Source organism: Arachis ipaensis, chromosome B4, assembly GCF_059453495.1.
Source record: "Arachis ipaensis isolate K30076 ecotype BB chromosome B4, ASM5945349v1, whole genome shotgun sequence".
Taxonomy (NCBI): domain Eukaryota; kingdom Viridiplantae; phylum Streptophyta; class Magnoliopsida; order Fabales; family Fabaceae; genus Arachis; species Arachis ipaensis.
In genome coordinates, this window is record NC_142439.1 from 9,992,595 (window position 1) to 10,009,494 (window position 16,900).

General features: G+C 31.3%; 1 long non-coding RNA gene and 1 pseudogene across 8 annotated transcripts; both read left to right on the top strand.

Annotated features, from left to right (window-relative positions):
* Positions 1–1,778: 1,778 nt before the first annotated feature.
* Positions 1,779–15,704, top strand: LOC107638820 (uncharacterized). Of its 8 annotated transcripts, XR_015881225.1 has the most exons (11): positions 1,779–2,150; positions 2,470–2,997; positions 3,885–4,017; positions 5,490–5,773; positions 5,875–6,021; positions 6,181–6,647; positions 6,758–6,814; positions 12,351–12,421; positions 12,517–14,211; positions 14,702–14,818; positions 15,497–15,704. It is a non-coding gene; the product is annotated as an uncharacterized LOC107638820 (long non-coding RNA). The 8 variants fall into 8 exon arrangements; XR_015881222.1 differs by having other exon boundaries at positions 12,351–14,211; XR_015881228.1 differs by having other exon boundaries at positions 2,820–2,997; positions 12,351–14,211.
* LOC110271418 (protein DETOXIFICATION 18 pseudogene) lies at positions 8,677–11,272 on the top strand (annotated as a pseudogene).
* Positions 15,705–16,900: the final 1,196 nt, after the last annotated feature.

Sequence of the window (16,900 nt, forward strand, 5' to 3'; positions counted from 1 at the left end):
CTTTCGTTTGATTATGAGAGATGCAAATACGGTGGCAGAGATTATGGCAAAGATAACGATGAAGTTACAACTTTCGCATGTGGAGCTTCTTTCACCTTGGGAGGAGTTTAAGAATAGTCTTAAACGGGACTGTCCCTCTGTTTAAACAGTTCCTTATTTTATTTGTTTTGTTTTTCTTTGTTTAATTTATTTCAGTTACAAAAAAAACAATTCAGGTTTTGGGGCCTTTGTGTCTACATCTCAAAACAGAGTCGAAAATTAGATTGTATTGTAACCAAAAATTGCTTTTAATCACATGTTAGCACCAATTGTTATTTTTTTTTTCTTGATAGATCCAAAATTCAAAAACTGTTCCAAAATCCACATAAAATTCTTTATAATGTTAGTATGACACTATTAAACTTATATTAATTTAGCAACCAAATCTAGTATATATATCATCAAATATTATTAATCGTTAAGACGGAGAACAATTCAAATTAAAACGTTAGGTTGTATATATATAATATTATCTCAAACAAAATAATATGTTTTAGTTAAACATCTTACTATGTTAAAAATATTCTATTAATTTTAATATTTTTTATTTAAAAAAATTTATTACAAAATTTAAAATCAGATGAAAATTGAATTAAAAACTTTTAAATTATAGAAATTTTATTATAAATTTAATAAAATTATAAAAAAATAATAGAGTAATTTAACCTATATTTGAACTTTGAAGTCGTACTAATAGATATATAGCAGTACAAGGGAATCAAAATGAATTAAAAGGTAGCTAAAAAAAAGAAAAAAGAAAAAAAAAAGGAGGAAAGGGAAAATGATTTGAGTAGTTGGTAAAGACATTTGATCAAATGAAGAGAGTGAGTGGGGTCCTCAGATGAGAGGACCGATGACGCCAAAAATTGTTAGAGCACCTCCAATGGTGAGTTCCTCTTTGACTTTTTTCTAATATATAGGAACTCTAACTATTGGAGGAGAAAAGGAGTGAGTTCCTGCACAAGGATCAAAGTAAGGGAGTCCCTCTAAGCAGGGACTCAAATTAACCAATAATAACTTGCCATTTGGCAAATTATTATAAAAAAATAATAATATAAAATCTGAAATAATTAAATAATTAAATAATAATTAAATTAGTAATAATTATAATAAAAATTATATTAAATAATTATATTTTTATTAAATTAAATAATTAAGTTTTTATTTAATTAATAATTTATATTAATTATTTATATTATAATTAATATTGAATATTATTTATATTATTATATTAAATTATAATTAATTAAATTTACTTACATTAAAAAATAAATTTAATTTTTATATCTTATAAAATAATTTTTAGTTGAGTTGGTTATTTTTATTTTTAAAATTTAAAATGCTAATGATATTATTAAAATTAGCCGTTGTAAACACAAAACTATAAATTAGTATAATCTCGAATTATATATTGTGTATTATTATTATATATGAATTTATTTAATATTAATATCTTTTAATAATGAATTATTTTTAAATTTATAAATTTAAATAATATTATTAAAAAAAATTAATTATATTAATTTTAAGTATTTTAATTAATTAATTAAGTGGGACCACAACAGGGACTAAAGTTAGTTCCTCCTAATGGAGAAGAGAAAGATGCTTTGAGTTCCTATTTATTGTTTATAACGCAAAAGCTGATGTGGAGTTACTTTTTATGACAGGTGGGCCATAAACAGGAACTGGGATGAGAGTTCCCTAATGGAGATGGTCTTAGTATCCAGTATCCACAGACAATAGACATTGGTGGATCCAAAAAAGGTTAAAATATCTTCTGCTTTATATAAGTATCAAAACAATAAAAAGTTATTCTATATATCTATTGATTCTATTCTTATATCTCCTACTATTGGCAGAGAGCTCAGTCCCTCCCTTTCGTTCAGCCGCCGGACTACTCCTGACGCCGTCGCCGGTTGGAGCTTCGAAGCTCACTCGGTCCCTCACTCAGCTAACGTCTCAGACTCTCAGCAGTGGAAGCATAGTCGCCGGGATCGCCTCCTGCCTCCGTCGCGAAGCTTTGTTCCACCTTCGCCAGCGCCATCTCTGTTCCTGCCTCCGTCGCCAGCTCTCCGTTTCCAGCGCTGTCATCCTTCTTTGCATTTGAAACGGTAATGGAGCCTCTGTTTGATTTTGATTCTGATTTGTTTTGATCATGAACTTTTTTATTCTGATTGTTGGTTTGATTCTGATTTATTTTTATTCTTTCGTCTTCCTCCCCATTGTTGATTCTGATTTGTTCTTTGGTTGGGTTGTTCTTGATTCTTTGGTTGGACTGTTAATTCTATTTCTTTTACTTTGAATTTTTTGTTCTGTTTTTTTTGTTAATTCTGGTTTAGGATTGATTCTATGCTTTTGACTCATTCAATGAATTTTTTCTAATTTATTTGTTCTGTTGCTGATTTATTTCTTTAATTCTGATTTTTTCAGATTTTATTTCTCTGGTATATTTTATTAGTTGCCAAATCAGAAGGTACAATTTAGTATTATGGCTGATTTGGATTTGCTGAGGAAGATTCAAGATTTATTATCCCTCTCTTGGGTTGAATGAAGTTTTTGTTAAAGTTAAAAGAATGTATCTGAGCAATTGCAACATGCATTGTTATTGTTACACACAGCAATTTGATGATTTGTTTGATCTTTGTTGCCTGTGCTGGTGTTTGTTGATGGCCTGAAGTTTTGAGCTGTTTGTTAGATTTGAGTTTAGATTGTGATAAATATTGATAATTGTTATGTTTTGAGAAGGTTTGGCTCAGTGATTAGGTTGAGCTTAATTGCAGAAGAGGTCTTGCTACTTTGTTGAATGCTGCAGTTTAATCACCAAATTAGACTCTTTTAGTCTACTCTCTATATCTCTTTCTACCTGCACTGTCTGTGTATCTGCACATTTTAACTTCTTGCAAGCAACTCATCGTGAATAAACATGGTTCCCATTGTTTACATGAGGGGTTTTTTGAGGTATATATACTTGCTTCTTTTATATTTCTTTCATTTATTTACTCTTTTGATTTGCTGCTTGTTTGGTCTTACATATGATGGATTATTATTGCCTTCTTACTGCAAAACACATGCATAAATGAAATTGTGTAGATCAAATAGAATGTGATTATTAGCATATTTATTCTTTGTAAATTAATTCTTATGTATGTTGGTGGACATCTCTCTAGGACATGGGATTATTAGCATATTTATTCTTTGTAAATTAGCATATTTCTTGTTGTTATTTAACTTGAGTTTGTATTTTGACAAGATTATAATACTCTGGTTGATGATATTTCATATAATGGTTTTAATTTGAAATACATTTTAAGGTTTATATAGACTATATTTATGTTTTATGGCGGTTATTTATAATTTATTTATTATTTTATTATAAAACGGTTTTTTCGGTTAAACTCTGGTTGAACCGATTGGACCAATAAACCAGTAAACTAATAGCTAAAGCGGTTCGATGATCGGTTCGGTTTTCAGAACCTTGGGTAAAACCGTAAAAGGGCTGGCCATTTGCATTTAAAACTTCTCTCTCAAGTCTCACCAACAAAGTCTCATCAACAAGCTTCTCTCAAGTCTCAAGTTTATTTTTTTATATAAAATTTTATACTTTTATACAATATATACACCGGGGTTTCTCTTGAACTTTATATATATATATATATACTGGGATTTCTTTTTACCAAGAGCTAAACAAAACTCTCTGTTTCTTTCTCTTCACATAATATGTGGATTTGGATTGGAAGTTGTAGACATCTTATGATGTTGAGGTCAAAGGTATTAAAACCATAACCGTCAAAGTCCAATTTCATCTGGTAGATGCATTTGTTACTAACTGAATCTACTAAATCCAGGTGATTCAAACTCAGTAACTGAAAAACCAGTGGAGAATGCTAGTGATTCAAACTCAGTAACTGAATCTACTCAATCTTTTCATTATGTATTGCCCAGCCTCAAACTTGCTCTGCCCTCTGCAGCAATGATATGGTATGAGACGCTAACAAACTCTACTTTTTAACTTTTTCATCTCTTAAAGTCTAAATTAGTAGTAGTAAACCCGAAAATTAAAGAGTTTTCTCAAAAAAAAAAAAAGCAAAATTGATTAGTTCTTTAGCTTTAAGATTTCAGTTTTCAAAGAATTTTGTCTTTTTTGTATCAAATTCTTTTATTAGAAAATATAGGGGCTAAATTTTTATTTAGAAAAAAAAATTATAGATTAATTTGCCAATCTCTTTATATTAAAGACTAATATTTTTCATATGAAAATCAATAAGGACTAATTTAAAAATTTACTGTGGATAATTATAACTTTTAAAATTAACAGTTTTTGCAAGTCAAATTGAGAGAATATTGTTGCAAGTTAGCTATAGAGTATTATATTTATGAATCTCATTAATTATGTTTTTGTGTTATGCAAGTTTAGAGTAAACACCCAACCCGGTCCCTGTCCATTTTAAATTCGGACAAGGCGACCCCTTACCATAAAAGTCACCCACGCCGGTCCCTATCCGTGCATAAAATAACCCATCGCGCCCCCTCCCTTGTATCCCCCGTCCAAAGTTGACGGAAAAGTCTGATGTGGCACTTACCGTCGCTGATCTGGCAGTTAGTCCAGAGTTAAGTGTCAACCTGGATTAGGGTAAATGGATAGGGGTCGATTTGTCCCCCTATCACATTCAAAAACGACGCCGTTGCTAGGTTAAGAAGAAGAAAACGTTTACTTCATCTTCTGGTTCCCCAACCTAGTAAGTTATTGAGTTATCCCACTGAGTAGTCTTATAATGAAGCTTATATTGCATCTACAATTCCAAGTTGATGGGAGAGAAAATGAGTGTCTGTATATCCCCACTTTGGGAGAGAAAATGTCATGAAATTTTGTATGGATGCATTATCTAAGGAATATGTTGTTTCTTCTTTTCATCAAATTGATTTTCATAAGAAAACCAACTGATGCTTTAAGGTTGAAAAGTTGTATAATTGAGTTCTCATCATTGATGGAAATGTCCATTTTTGTGTAAATATTACTCTGCAAGAAATGGGATTAAGGCTTAAATGAATTGAATGCTCTTTGATGTTAACTTGCTGATCAGGGAGTTTAGTTAGTCGCTGTATTTGACCTCTTATACTTGGTAGAACCCTTCACATTGACTCTGGGAAGCTCACAAGGTGTGGGGGAAAAAGAAAATGAAAAAAATTTCTTAAAATGAATGATTTGAAGCAAATTTTATTGGTTAAATGCTCCTAATTTGATTTCTAATAATTAATTGTCATAAAGGTTTGCAGGTTTCCTAAATAGCAATCAAACCAAATGACTTTGTAGTGGCCATTATGCTAAGGTTTTAGACATTCATGGATTTTAAGATTCAAAACAGCTATTAAATAATGCCATATAAGATTCTTATGCAAAATCTTGTACTCATGTCCCATGAATTTGCCATTTTTTTCACCTTGTTTTCCAGGGAATCAGCAGTTGATTCTAGCTTCTGTCATACGTCATCTGGACCACAAAAATGTCTTACATGATCCCCACCTTAAAGCTAGCATTATTCAAGTTGCCACATCTTTGGCTGTGCAAATTAGAATTGGGAGAGGGTTGGTAGAATTTGGTTTTGTTGATGACCTTTGCAGGCATCTTAGAAAAAGCCTTCAAGCCTTTGGGGAATTTGTTGGAGAGCAAGAGCTGAACTCAAATATCTTGCTCCAAATCTCTATTGAGGAATGCTTACTAAAATTTTTCAAGCGAGTAGGTTCATGAATGTGCATTCTTTGGCCTAGAAAATCATTTTACAATTAGTTAGATCTCTCTGCTTCCAACAACTAAACTGCTTCATTTTCTATAACTAGGTCTCTGATGTACGGCCACTGCTTGACTTAATGGCCATAACCTTAGAAAATTTGCCGTTTGGTGTTCTTGCTAGAGCAAGCATTGGATCACTTATAATCCTTGCTTGAGTGGTCACCGTAGCATTGCCATCTTTGCATTCACAGCAGGTGAAAGGAGTTCATTGTGTGCATTTTTCAATTTGAAGCTTAGTGATCATTATGTATAATTTTCATATTGATTGAATTGTTAGTAATAGGAAACCTGTTGTTTTATTCCTGGAATATATTCATTAACAAAGTTTTATGCTTCCTTCTACGCATTTCCAGAAGTGCTTCTTATGCAACTCATAAAAGCAATGCTGCATTCAGATCTGGAGACTTCAGTTGGAGCACACTAGATTAGGAAACGTTTCCTCCTTCTTAACCTAGCAACGGCGTCGTTTTTAAATGTGACAGGGGACAAATCTACCTCTGTCCATTTACTCTAATCCAGGTTGGCACTTAACTCTGGACTAACTGCCAGATCAGCGCCGATAAGTGCCACATCAGACTTTTCCGTCAACTTTGGATGGGGGATACAAGGGAGGGGGCGCGATGGGTTATTTTATGCACGGACAGGGACCGGCGTGGGTGACTTTTATGGCAAGGGGTTGCCTTGTCCGAATTTGAAATAGACATGGACCGGATTGGGTGTTTACTCTGCAAGTTTTGAATATTGGGCTTTTGAAGTCTTGGTTTTTCTTAGCTGGACTAATGCCTGATTCAGAAATAACCATTTTCTTAATGACAATATGGTATGTATGGTTCTAATGGTTTAGATTTTTTTATCCCAAATTAATTAATTTTACTTTAATTTTCATAATTTTAAGTCTCCTTAATTAATCTTAAAAACAAAAATCTGCAGTGCCAACACAGAATTCATTGCATTCATGATCATTTAAGGTCTCAGTGCTGCTGCAAGGTTAGTTAATTGAACATATTCTTGTGTTTTAGATTTTATTAATTTTTTTTAATTACTGACTCAGCTCCCAATGTTCAATCCCAAGCCTCCAGTACAATCAATTTGATCCCAACATATACAATTTAATATAATACCAAACAATATCACTCAAAATCAACATAAGATTCATAATTATCAATGATTCACAAATTCATAATTATCAATGATTCACAAGAGTTAGTGGTTTCTTACCTTACCCACGGTCATTTGGGACAGGACTAGCAAGTTTCCAAAGCTAATTAAATCCTAAGACACCAAAATCACATAATTTCTCAAAATCAAAATCCAAATTTTTGAAATTGCAAGGAGAAAGGTACTTACCACTTTGTTTTTCCCCTTTCCCCAACGTTTCAGCATGATTCCTTTATGTTTGAGGGAGGGAAGGTTGAGTTGTTGGTTTTATATGTTGGTTCGGTATTGTGTCAATTTCTTTAAAATTAGTGTTAAAATTTATATTTTAATTATTTCTACTATTCTAAATTATCAAATTTAATTTTTTTAGTTTTTTAAATTATAATTAATTTATTAATTAAATATTTATTAATTTTTAAGATTTTACACCTATCCCTGTTGAAAATCGTTCAGAAGGATCTCCATAACGGAATGGTTCCATGCTAGGTGTGCTACTGTCGGAACAACTTCCACAAGAGCCATCGATCTAGTTGGCTACATGGCAAAAAAATTACGAGATGTAGATACACGTGGATGCGTATGTAGGTAGTGCGTGCATTGTCCAGACTAGAGTTCAGACACATGATCGAGGGTATTAAAGATGCATATTCTTTTAGCCTACGCTCGCAAATGATTTCTAAGAAACTTGGATTCTTGTTGCCTTTGGGTTAAAGATCCAAATTCTTTAATCAAATTGCTCTCAACAAACCCTTCGTATTTGCATAACAACGCTTCCGAATCAAAGCGAGTTCTGGATTATAAAGATTGACAAATTACGCTGAACAGACCGTCTAGGTATAATAAATTCAAACAACATAGATTTTTTTTGACAAAAAAAAAACAACATAAATTAAAAAAAAAGAAAATTGATAATGATTTTCAACGGCATTAAAAATTAAATTAACATCAACCTCCTCCAAGATTTAGAAAACAATAAATTTGATATTGTAAGGTGTGTTTGATTTGTATTTATATTTTTTATTTTTAAATATTTTTTATATAATAGAATTTTATAAAAAAAAATATACAGAAGATAAAAATAGAAAAATATTGTTTTTTTTATAAAATTTTAAAATAAAAATATTAAAAATAAAAATACAAACTAAATATACCTTTATATTTTAAAAAACATGACATTAAACACTCCTATAAACATAACTTAATTTTTCGTGCTAAATGGACAGAGATTAAATGTCATTTAAACAAATAGAGAAATGATTTAAATGAATTTTACTAAAACTAAGGATAATGCCATGTAATTACTAATTTTCTCTTTTAAGTAATGAATAACAAACACAAGTAAAAGATCAATATGTGCTTATTTTTTAAAAACTTACCTTGAATTGCAAATTGGTCTTAAATCTAAGGAGACATGATATTGGTAAACCAAGGAAATAAAAAATTAAAAGAAGTGAACATATAAATTAAAGAAAAAATAAAAAGCAAGTGGAGTAGAACAAATCAAAGGAAAGGTGAGCAATAGAACTCATTCGGAAAAAATAAAAATGTTAGCAAGTAATAACAACAACAGTTCCCATGGTACTCCAGCAACACCTCTCTTATTAGGTAATAGAGAAGGAGGAGGAGATGAATAAAAACAACATGAAGATTGGTGGAATGAGGCAAAGCATCAACTATTGTTTTCAGTGCCCATGATTCTTACGAACTTGTTCTATTACTTAATCACTTTGGTTTCTGTAATGCTTGCTGGCCATCTTGGTAAACTTCAGCTTGCTGGTTCCGCTTTTACTAACTCATGGTTCAGTGCCACTGGTGTCTCTAGCTCTCATGTTAACCATACATCTCTTTCTTATCTTATCTGGTTTAGTTAATTTGTTTGAAAACTTACCTAAAGTAACAACATTCATTTTAAATACACAGCTAAAATTATTAGTAACATACTCTATGTTAAATGTGGCATTAAACTCTAATGTTATTTCCCTTGTTCTTATCTTAGGTTAGATTAAGTGGGGCATTAAAAATACTATGTGGGCAAGGATTTGGTACAAAAGAATACTAAATGTTGGGAATTTATCTCCAATCTTCATGCATCATATCCCTTGTTTTCTCTATCATTATATCCATAATTTGATTCTACACACAACACATCTTAGTACTCCTTCACCAATCCTAAAATAGCAAAAATAACAGCACTTTACTTAAAGTTTTTTTTTTCAGACTTGTTTGCATATGGATTCTTGCAAAACATTCTTAGATTTCTTCAAACACAATCTGTTGTGACACCATTGGTTATTTTCTCAGCTATCCCATTGTTGATTCATATTGGTATTGCATATGCATTGGTTAAGAAGATAGGTTTAAATTTTGTTGGTGTACCTATTTCAGCTTCTATTTCACTATGAATAGCTATTGTTTTGTTGGCTTTGTATGTTTTGTATGAAAAGAAGTTCAAGTTGACATGGAAAGGGTTTTCTACTCAATCTTTTCGCTTGATCTAAGTGGTCGGCTCGCAGTTCATTCAAAACTCGGGTGCTATCATCAACCTAAGGTTTTTCAATAATAGAAAAAAAAAAAATCTAAAACATAAGAATATATATTCAATTAACTAACCTTGCAGCAGCACTGAGATCATAAGTGATCATGAATGCAATGAATTCTGTGTTGGCACTGCAGGTTTTTTTTTTAAATTAATGAAGAAGAATTAAATTTATAGAAATTAAAGTAAAATTAATTAATTTGGAAAAAGAAATCTAAACCATTAAAACCATACATACCATATTGCCATTAAGGAAGTGGTTATTTCTGAATCAGGCATTAGTCCAGCTAAAAAAAACCAAAGACTTCAAAATCCCAATACTCCAAACTTGTATAACAAAAAAACATAATTAATAAGATTCATAAATATAATAGTGTATAACTAACTTGCAACAATATTCTCTCAATTTAACTTGCAAATACTGTTAATTCTAGAAGTTACATTTATCCTGAGTAAATTTCTAAAACACTTCTTATCGATTTTCATATGAAAAAGATTAGTCTTTAATATAAAATAATTGGCCTTGTATGTCAACTTGAACTTCTTTCCAATAATTGGCTTTGTATGTCAACTTGAACTTCTTTCCACACAAAACATACAAAGCCAACAAAACAATAGCTATCCATAGTGTGATAGAAGCTGAAATAGGTGCACCAACAAAATCCAAACCTGTCTTCTTAACCAATGCATATGCAATGCCAATGTGGATCAACAATGGGATAGCTGAGAAAATAACTAATGGTGTCACAACAAATTGCGTTTGGAAAAATCTAAGAATGTTTTGCAAGAATCCATATGCAAACAAGTCTGGAAAAAAGAACTTTAAGTAAAGTGCTGTTGTTTTTGCTATTTTAGGATTGAAGTAGTACTAAGATGTGTTGTGTGTAGAATCAAATTATGGATATGATGATAGAGAAAACAAGGGATATAATGCATGAAGATTGAAAATAAATTCCCAGGATTTAGTATTCTTTTGCACCAAATCTTTGCTCACATAGTATTTTTAATGCCCCACTTAATCTAACCTAAGATAAGAACAGGAGAAATAACATTAGAGTTTAATGCCACATTCAACATAGAGTGTGTTATTAATAATTTTAGCTGTGTATTTAAAATGAATGTTGTTACTTTAACAAATTAACTAAACCAAATAAGATAAGAAAGAGTTGTATGGTTAACATGAGAGCTAGAGACACCAGTGGCACCGAACCATGAGTTAGCAAGAGCGGAACCAGCAAGCTGAAGTTTACCAAGGAGGCCAACAAGCATTACAGAAACCAAAGTGATTAAGTAATAGAACGAGTTCGTAAGAATCATGGGCAGTGAAAATAATAGTTGATGCTTTGCCTCATTCCACCAATCTTCATGTTGTTGTTGTTGTGCATCTCCTCCTTCTCTATTACCATAAGAGAGGTGTTGCTGGAGTGCATGGGATCTGCTTTTGTTATTACTTGCTAACATTTTTATTTTTTCTGAATGAGTTCTATTGCTCACGTTTCCTTTGATCGGTTCTACTCCACTTGTTTTTTATTTTTTCTTTAATTTATATATTTACTTCTTTTAATTTTTTATCTCCTTGGTTTACCAATATCATGTCTTCTTGGATTTAAGACAAATTTGCAATTCAAAGTAAGTTTTTAAAAAATAAACACATATTGGTCTTTTACTTGTGTTTGTTATTCATTACTTAAAGGAAAAATTAGTAATTAACTTACATTATCCTTGATTTTAGTAAAATTCATTTAAATCACTCCTCTATTTGTTTAAATAATATTTAATTTCTGTTCATCTAACACAAAAAATTAAGTTATGTTTATAGAAGTGTTTAACATTATATTTTATTAAATATAAAGGTGTATTTAGTTTGTATTTTTATTTTTGATATTTTTATTTTAAAATTTTATTAAAAAAATAGAAACAAAAAAAATTATTATTCTATTTTTATTTTCTATATATTTTTTTTATAAAATTCTAAAATATAAAAAATATTTAAAAATAAAAATACAAATACAAATCAAATATACCTTACAATATCAAATTTATTGTTATTTAAATCGTGGAGGAGCTTGATGTTAATTTAATTTTTAATGCTGTTGAATCATTATCAATTTTTTTTTTAAATTTATGTTTTTTGTCAGAAAAATTATGGTTTTTAAATTTATTATACCTAGACGGTCTGCTCAGGATAATTTGTTAATCTTTATAATCCACAACTCGTTTTAATTTGGAAGCGTTGTTACGCAAATACAAAGAGTTTGTTGAGAGCAATTTGATCAAAGAATTCGGATCTTTAACCCAAAGGCAACAAGAATCCAAGTTCGTTAGAAATCATTTGCGAGTGTTGAAGCTAAAAGAATACGCATTTTCAACACCGTCGATCAGGTGTCTGAACTCTGGTTTGGACAATGCACGCGCTACCTACATACGCCGCATCCATGTGTATCTACATCTCGTAATCTTTTGTCATGTGGCACAGCACTCCAACTGGATCGATGACTCTTGTGGAAGTCGTTCCGACGGTTGCACACTTAGCATGGAACTATTCCGTTATGGAGGAATGGTATAATTTCTTAAAAATTAATAAATACTTAATTAATAAATTAATTATAATTTAAAAATAAAAAATTAAATTTGATAATCTAGATTAGTAGAAATAATTAAAATATAAATTTTAACATTAATTTTAAAGAAATTCACACAAGACCGAACCAACAACTCAGCCTTCCCTCTCAAACATAAGGGAATCACGCTAAAACTTTGGGGAAAGGGAGAAAAACAAGAACCTTTACCCACTCTTAATTTCAATCTTTAATATCTTTCAATTCGCAGTTTCGATCACCGCACCATTTATGGCCACGCAACTATCGCGTTGAGTTCTACAAAATCCACCAAACAAAGTGGTAAGTACCTTATTATTTCTTACTCAGCGTTCCTCCTTGCAATTTCGAAAATTTGGATTTTGATTCCGAGAGATTATATGATTTTGATGTCTTAGGAGTTAATTAGTTTTGGAAAATTGTTGGGTTTTGTCCCAAATGACCGTGGGTAAGGTAAGAAACCACTAACTTTTGTGAATTATTGATAATTATGAACCCTATGTTAATTTTGAGTGATATTGTTTGGTATTATATTAAATTGTATATGTTGGGATCAAATTGATTGTATTGGAGGCTTGGGATTGAACATTGGGAGCTGAGTTAGTGATTGGTGAGAAATTAGAGTTTTGAAGCATGTGGAATGGAGGAATTTTGAAGTGTCCGAGTATTAGGGTGGAATTGGCTAAGGTATGGTTTTAGTTTCTCGTAAATAATGTATAATGTAATGTAAAAATGTTGGTTAGTTGACCATAACTCAGGTTGAATTACGTGAACTTGTTAAGATTTAGTGGTTTTTGGTAAAAATGTTGAATTTGTTATGAGCTTATGATGATGATAGATGTGGATGATGATTATGAGTTGTGATGTTGATATATACATGAATTGTGTTGTGTTTGATTGTGGATTGTTTGGAATGAAACGGAAAAAATTGAGATTTGGTATATTGTGGAAGAGATGGAATGGATATGTAACTGTTTTGAACATATTTACTATTGTATTTGGAGTGTGAAACCTTGGTTTGAATTGAGGTTTTGGTAAAAATAGAGGTTTTGTGATTTGATAAAAACAATTTTTTACTAATTTCGGTGAGTCATAACTTAGCTTTTGAACCCTCAAATTTTATCAAACTTGTTTCAAATGAAAATTAGGTCAATAAAATATGATAAAATCTCTAATAGGAAAATAATTAATTATTTTTTATAAATTTTAATAGATTTTAAACTCGAAGCATCATAAAATCTAATTTAATTACTTTCTAAGAAAATAATTTTCTTTAAATAAAATTATCAAATATAATAAAACGTAATTCAATATCTAATTAAAAAAAGAAACTCGGGTTGTTATAACAGCATCATCCACTTTCTTCCTTTTCTTCTATACGAATTCTGTCAAATCCGTTCGAATGCTGCTTGAAATAAACCAAATTGCACATGACTCAAAGTAACATTTATAGTGGCTCAAAAATACTTAAGCCTGGATTAAATTTAACAAATTCGAATGCAAATTCACTAGGAAAAGATAGGAAAGATGCTCACGCATTAGGGGTGTTCAAAACCGATTTGGACTGAACAAAATCGATCAACCGAACCAAAAAAACCGATAACCGAATAAACCAAAAATCGAAAAAACTGAAAAATTCATGTTTTGCTGTTTTTTATGCGGTTCGATTTGATTTTCGGTTCTGACACTAAAAACTTTAACCGAACCAAACCGAACCGGTAACTAAAGAAACCCTAAAAAACCCTTCAGTTAACCCAACCCATTAGGCAGCCCATTACCCCACGACCCACCTTCCCACCCCCATCAGAAAACCTAGCTTCCCCATTACCCCACCCCCACGTCCCCACGCAACCAAAACTCTCAAAGAAATCCCATTACCCTAAGCCTCCCAGCAGCACCTCCCAGCCCCGCCGAACAGTGTCTCCCAGCCCCTCCCAGCAGCCCCTAACTCTTCTTGCCCCTTTGCCTCCAATCCTCTCAACTCTCAGCGCCTTTTGCTCTCGCTCTCTCTTCCTCGTTCTCCCTTTGCTCCGCGCCTCCGTCATTGCTGTCGGCCTGCCTCTGGACAGCACCAAGAATGGAGCCTAAGTCAGGTTGGTTCTTCTACTTCCTCCCCATCGGTGGCTGTAAGCAGTGGTTTCAATTTTTCCCTTCTCCTTTATCTTTGTTCTGTTGTTGCTTTCTAAACTCATTGCATCTTCCATTTATTTTTTTCGTGGTTCTTTTTTTTTCAATAAAATTTGGCGGTGAACACTCAGGTGAAGTTGACTTCACGTTAAGTTGATACCTGACAGCGTTGGATGAAAATTTAGTCAAATCAGTCAAATCATCTAACGGCTCTCAAATATCAACTTCACGTGAAGTCCACTTCACCTGAGTTTCCACCAAATTTGGCATTGGTTGATCCAGGTTTAACTGTCTAATTTTGAGAATTTGTTGCATAGCGTATAGCCTCACTGTTTCCTTTCTAACTTCATGCTTAGTTTGCTCTCGATTCTTTTCTTGTTGATGTTTGCATATGATTTCTTATAACTGTAAGATAATTTTGGTGACTTTTGGTTAATATCTATTTATTTGTTTTAGAGTTGGTCCAATGGAGGATAGCCAGAAAATTGAGGAGCAGGTGCAGGAAGAAGTGATTTTAGACAATGGAACTGAAAAGAAGCAGGAAACTCGTGATGAGATGCTTTCGCAGCACAGGTGATGTTTTAGGCTTGTCATTTTAGTGAATCTATTTGGTTCTGCATGTTCATGTAGTAGGATCTATTTGTCATGGAATCTATCGTATTTAGTAGAAATTGTTGTAGTTCATTTCTGTTGCTAAGCAAGAGAGAAGAGTTTATGGTGAATTCGTGGTGTTTAGACAGCACTGTAGCTTAAATAACCTAGTTAATGATATAAGGGACACTATATATAAGAAAAGTATCCAGGATAATGTTTCAGTAGATTAACATGTTGAACTTGAAAGTAATCATGGAATACAAACGTCACTTGTAAAGTATTCACTCTGTTGGTCAAATGTATTTCAGATGGGTTTCCTAATTATTGATTAGAAGTAATATCAATGTATCTTGTAATTGGTATGTGTCGGCTTTCCCTCACAACATAGATATAGGCATATTGTCTCCTAGTAAATGTATGGGCAAGGCTGTTTTTTTTTTTCAAAACCTTAGCAAATTTCTTGACACTCAAATGAAAGGTTTCTATAACTATACTTAAGGCATGATTCATAGACTTCAGAGTTCATTGCGATTGGTGGCTGCTGCTATTTTTTGCTTTTAACTTGTTATTGATTCAATGATTTATTATTATTCTGTTTTTGGTTTTGATTCACTGTTCGTGTTGATATTTAATGTTGTATCTGTGATATTTTTGCAGTTTGGTCATAGTATGAGGGATAACATTAGTGAAACTGAAGGTGGAATTGGTGGATATGTAATATTGTAATCATTTTTTTATTAATCTATCTTTTTAATTATAAATATTATTTGTTATGATTGTTCCTTGTTTTATAGAAGTTGCATCTACTCTTGATCCTAAAGTTTTTTTTATGTTTTTAAGTTTTATACGATTCTTCCTCTTTTAATTTTGTATCACTATGTGCTCATATTGTTCATTATTTTTGTTTGAATTAATTAAAAAAATCGAACAAACCGAACCGAACCAAACCGATTTTAATTGGTTTGGTTTGGTTCGAATGATCTTGATAAAAAACCGAACCAAACCGAACCGCAGTTTTAATAAACGATCGGATCGGATGGCTTTTTCTTAAATAACCGAACCAAACCGCACCGCGAACACCCCTATCACGCATCACGCCTGCAGATGGTGGAGATCGAGGTGGTGTACCACTCACCAGGTGAGGATCGTGGTACTGTACCGCTCACCAATTTTCAAGAGGACAATGTCTAGGTTAGCTATCGGACATGTCGGGTTGACTTTATAACCGACAGATGAAACTCATCAGATATAGAACAGATCTACATCATATACATTTGCATGCTTTATTGGGTTTGTATTTGTTTTAATTTGCCTTATTGCTTAACTGTCTTTAACTAAATTAATTGACAAAGTTAATTAGAGAAAAATTATTTATGATATAAAAATGTTTGGCAATTAAGTTATTGAAATATTAATATTACTTTTTTGGTCATGTGACTTTGCTTGATCATTTAGTTTAAACAATCTTCGAAGTTAAACATTTTTTAGGGCAACAGATTCGTTCTATACTCCAACTTAAAATAAATTGTATTATTTGCATCAATAGTTACTTTTTATTTTTTTAAAATATTATATAATTTTTTTATTAGAATATCCTTGTCATTAATATTTGAATGACTGAAATATATTTTTGATTAATTTAAAAAAAATTATAATACACTTTTAAATTTTCTAAAAAACCTTTTCTAATTAATTTATTTTGAAAAAATTATAAAAATATCCTTTTAGTTAATTTTTAATATACTAAAATAATATTTTAAACCTAATTTTGTTTAATTATATTATAAATAAAAAATATAATTTAGAAAAAACTGAAATACTTTTTTGTTTCTAAGTATAAAGTGCCCCTGTAAAAATTAATTTTAAATGACTAATTAAATTACACTTGAAAAGACTAATTCTGAAATAATCTTTTAAGATTAACTTTACTTTTATAAATAAAATTTGAATTTAATTTTGAAAAGGTCAATATACCCTTTCCATTAATTTCAAATCACAAGTCCGATCAGTATATCCTCGAGTGGGGGATGAAAGAAGGAATCAACAGCAAACAAAGAAGTC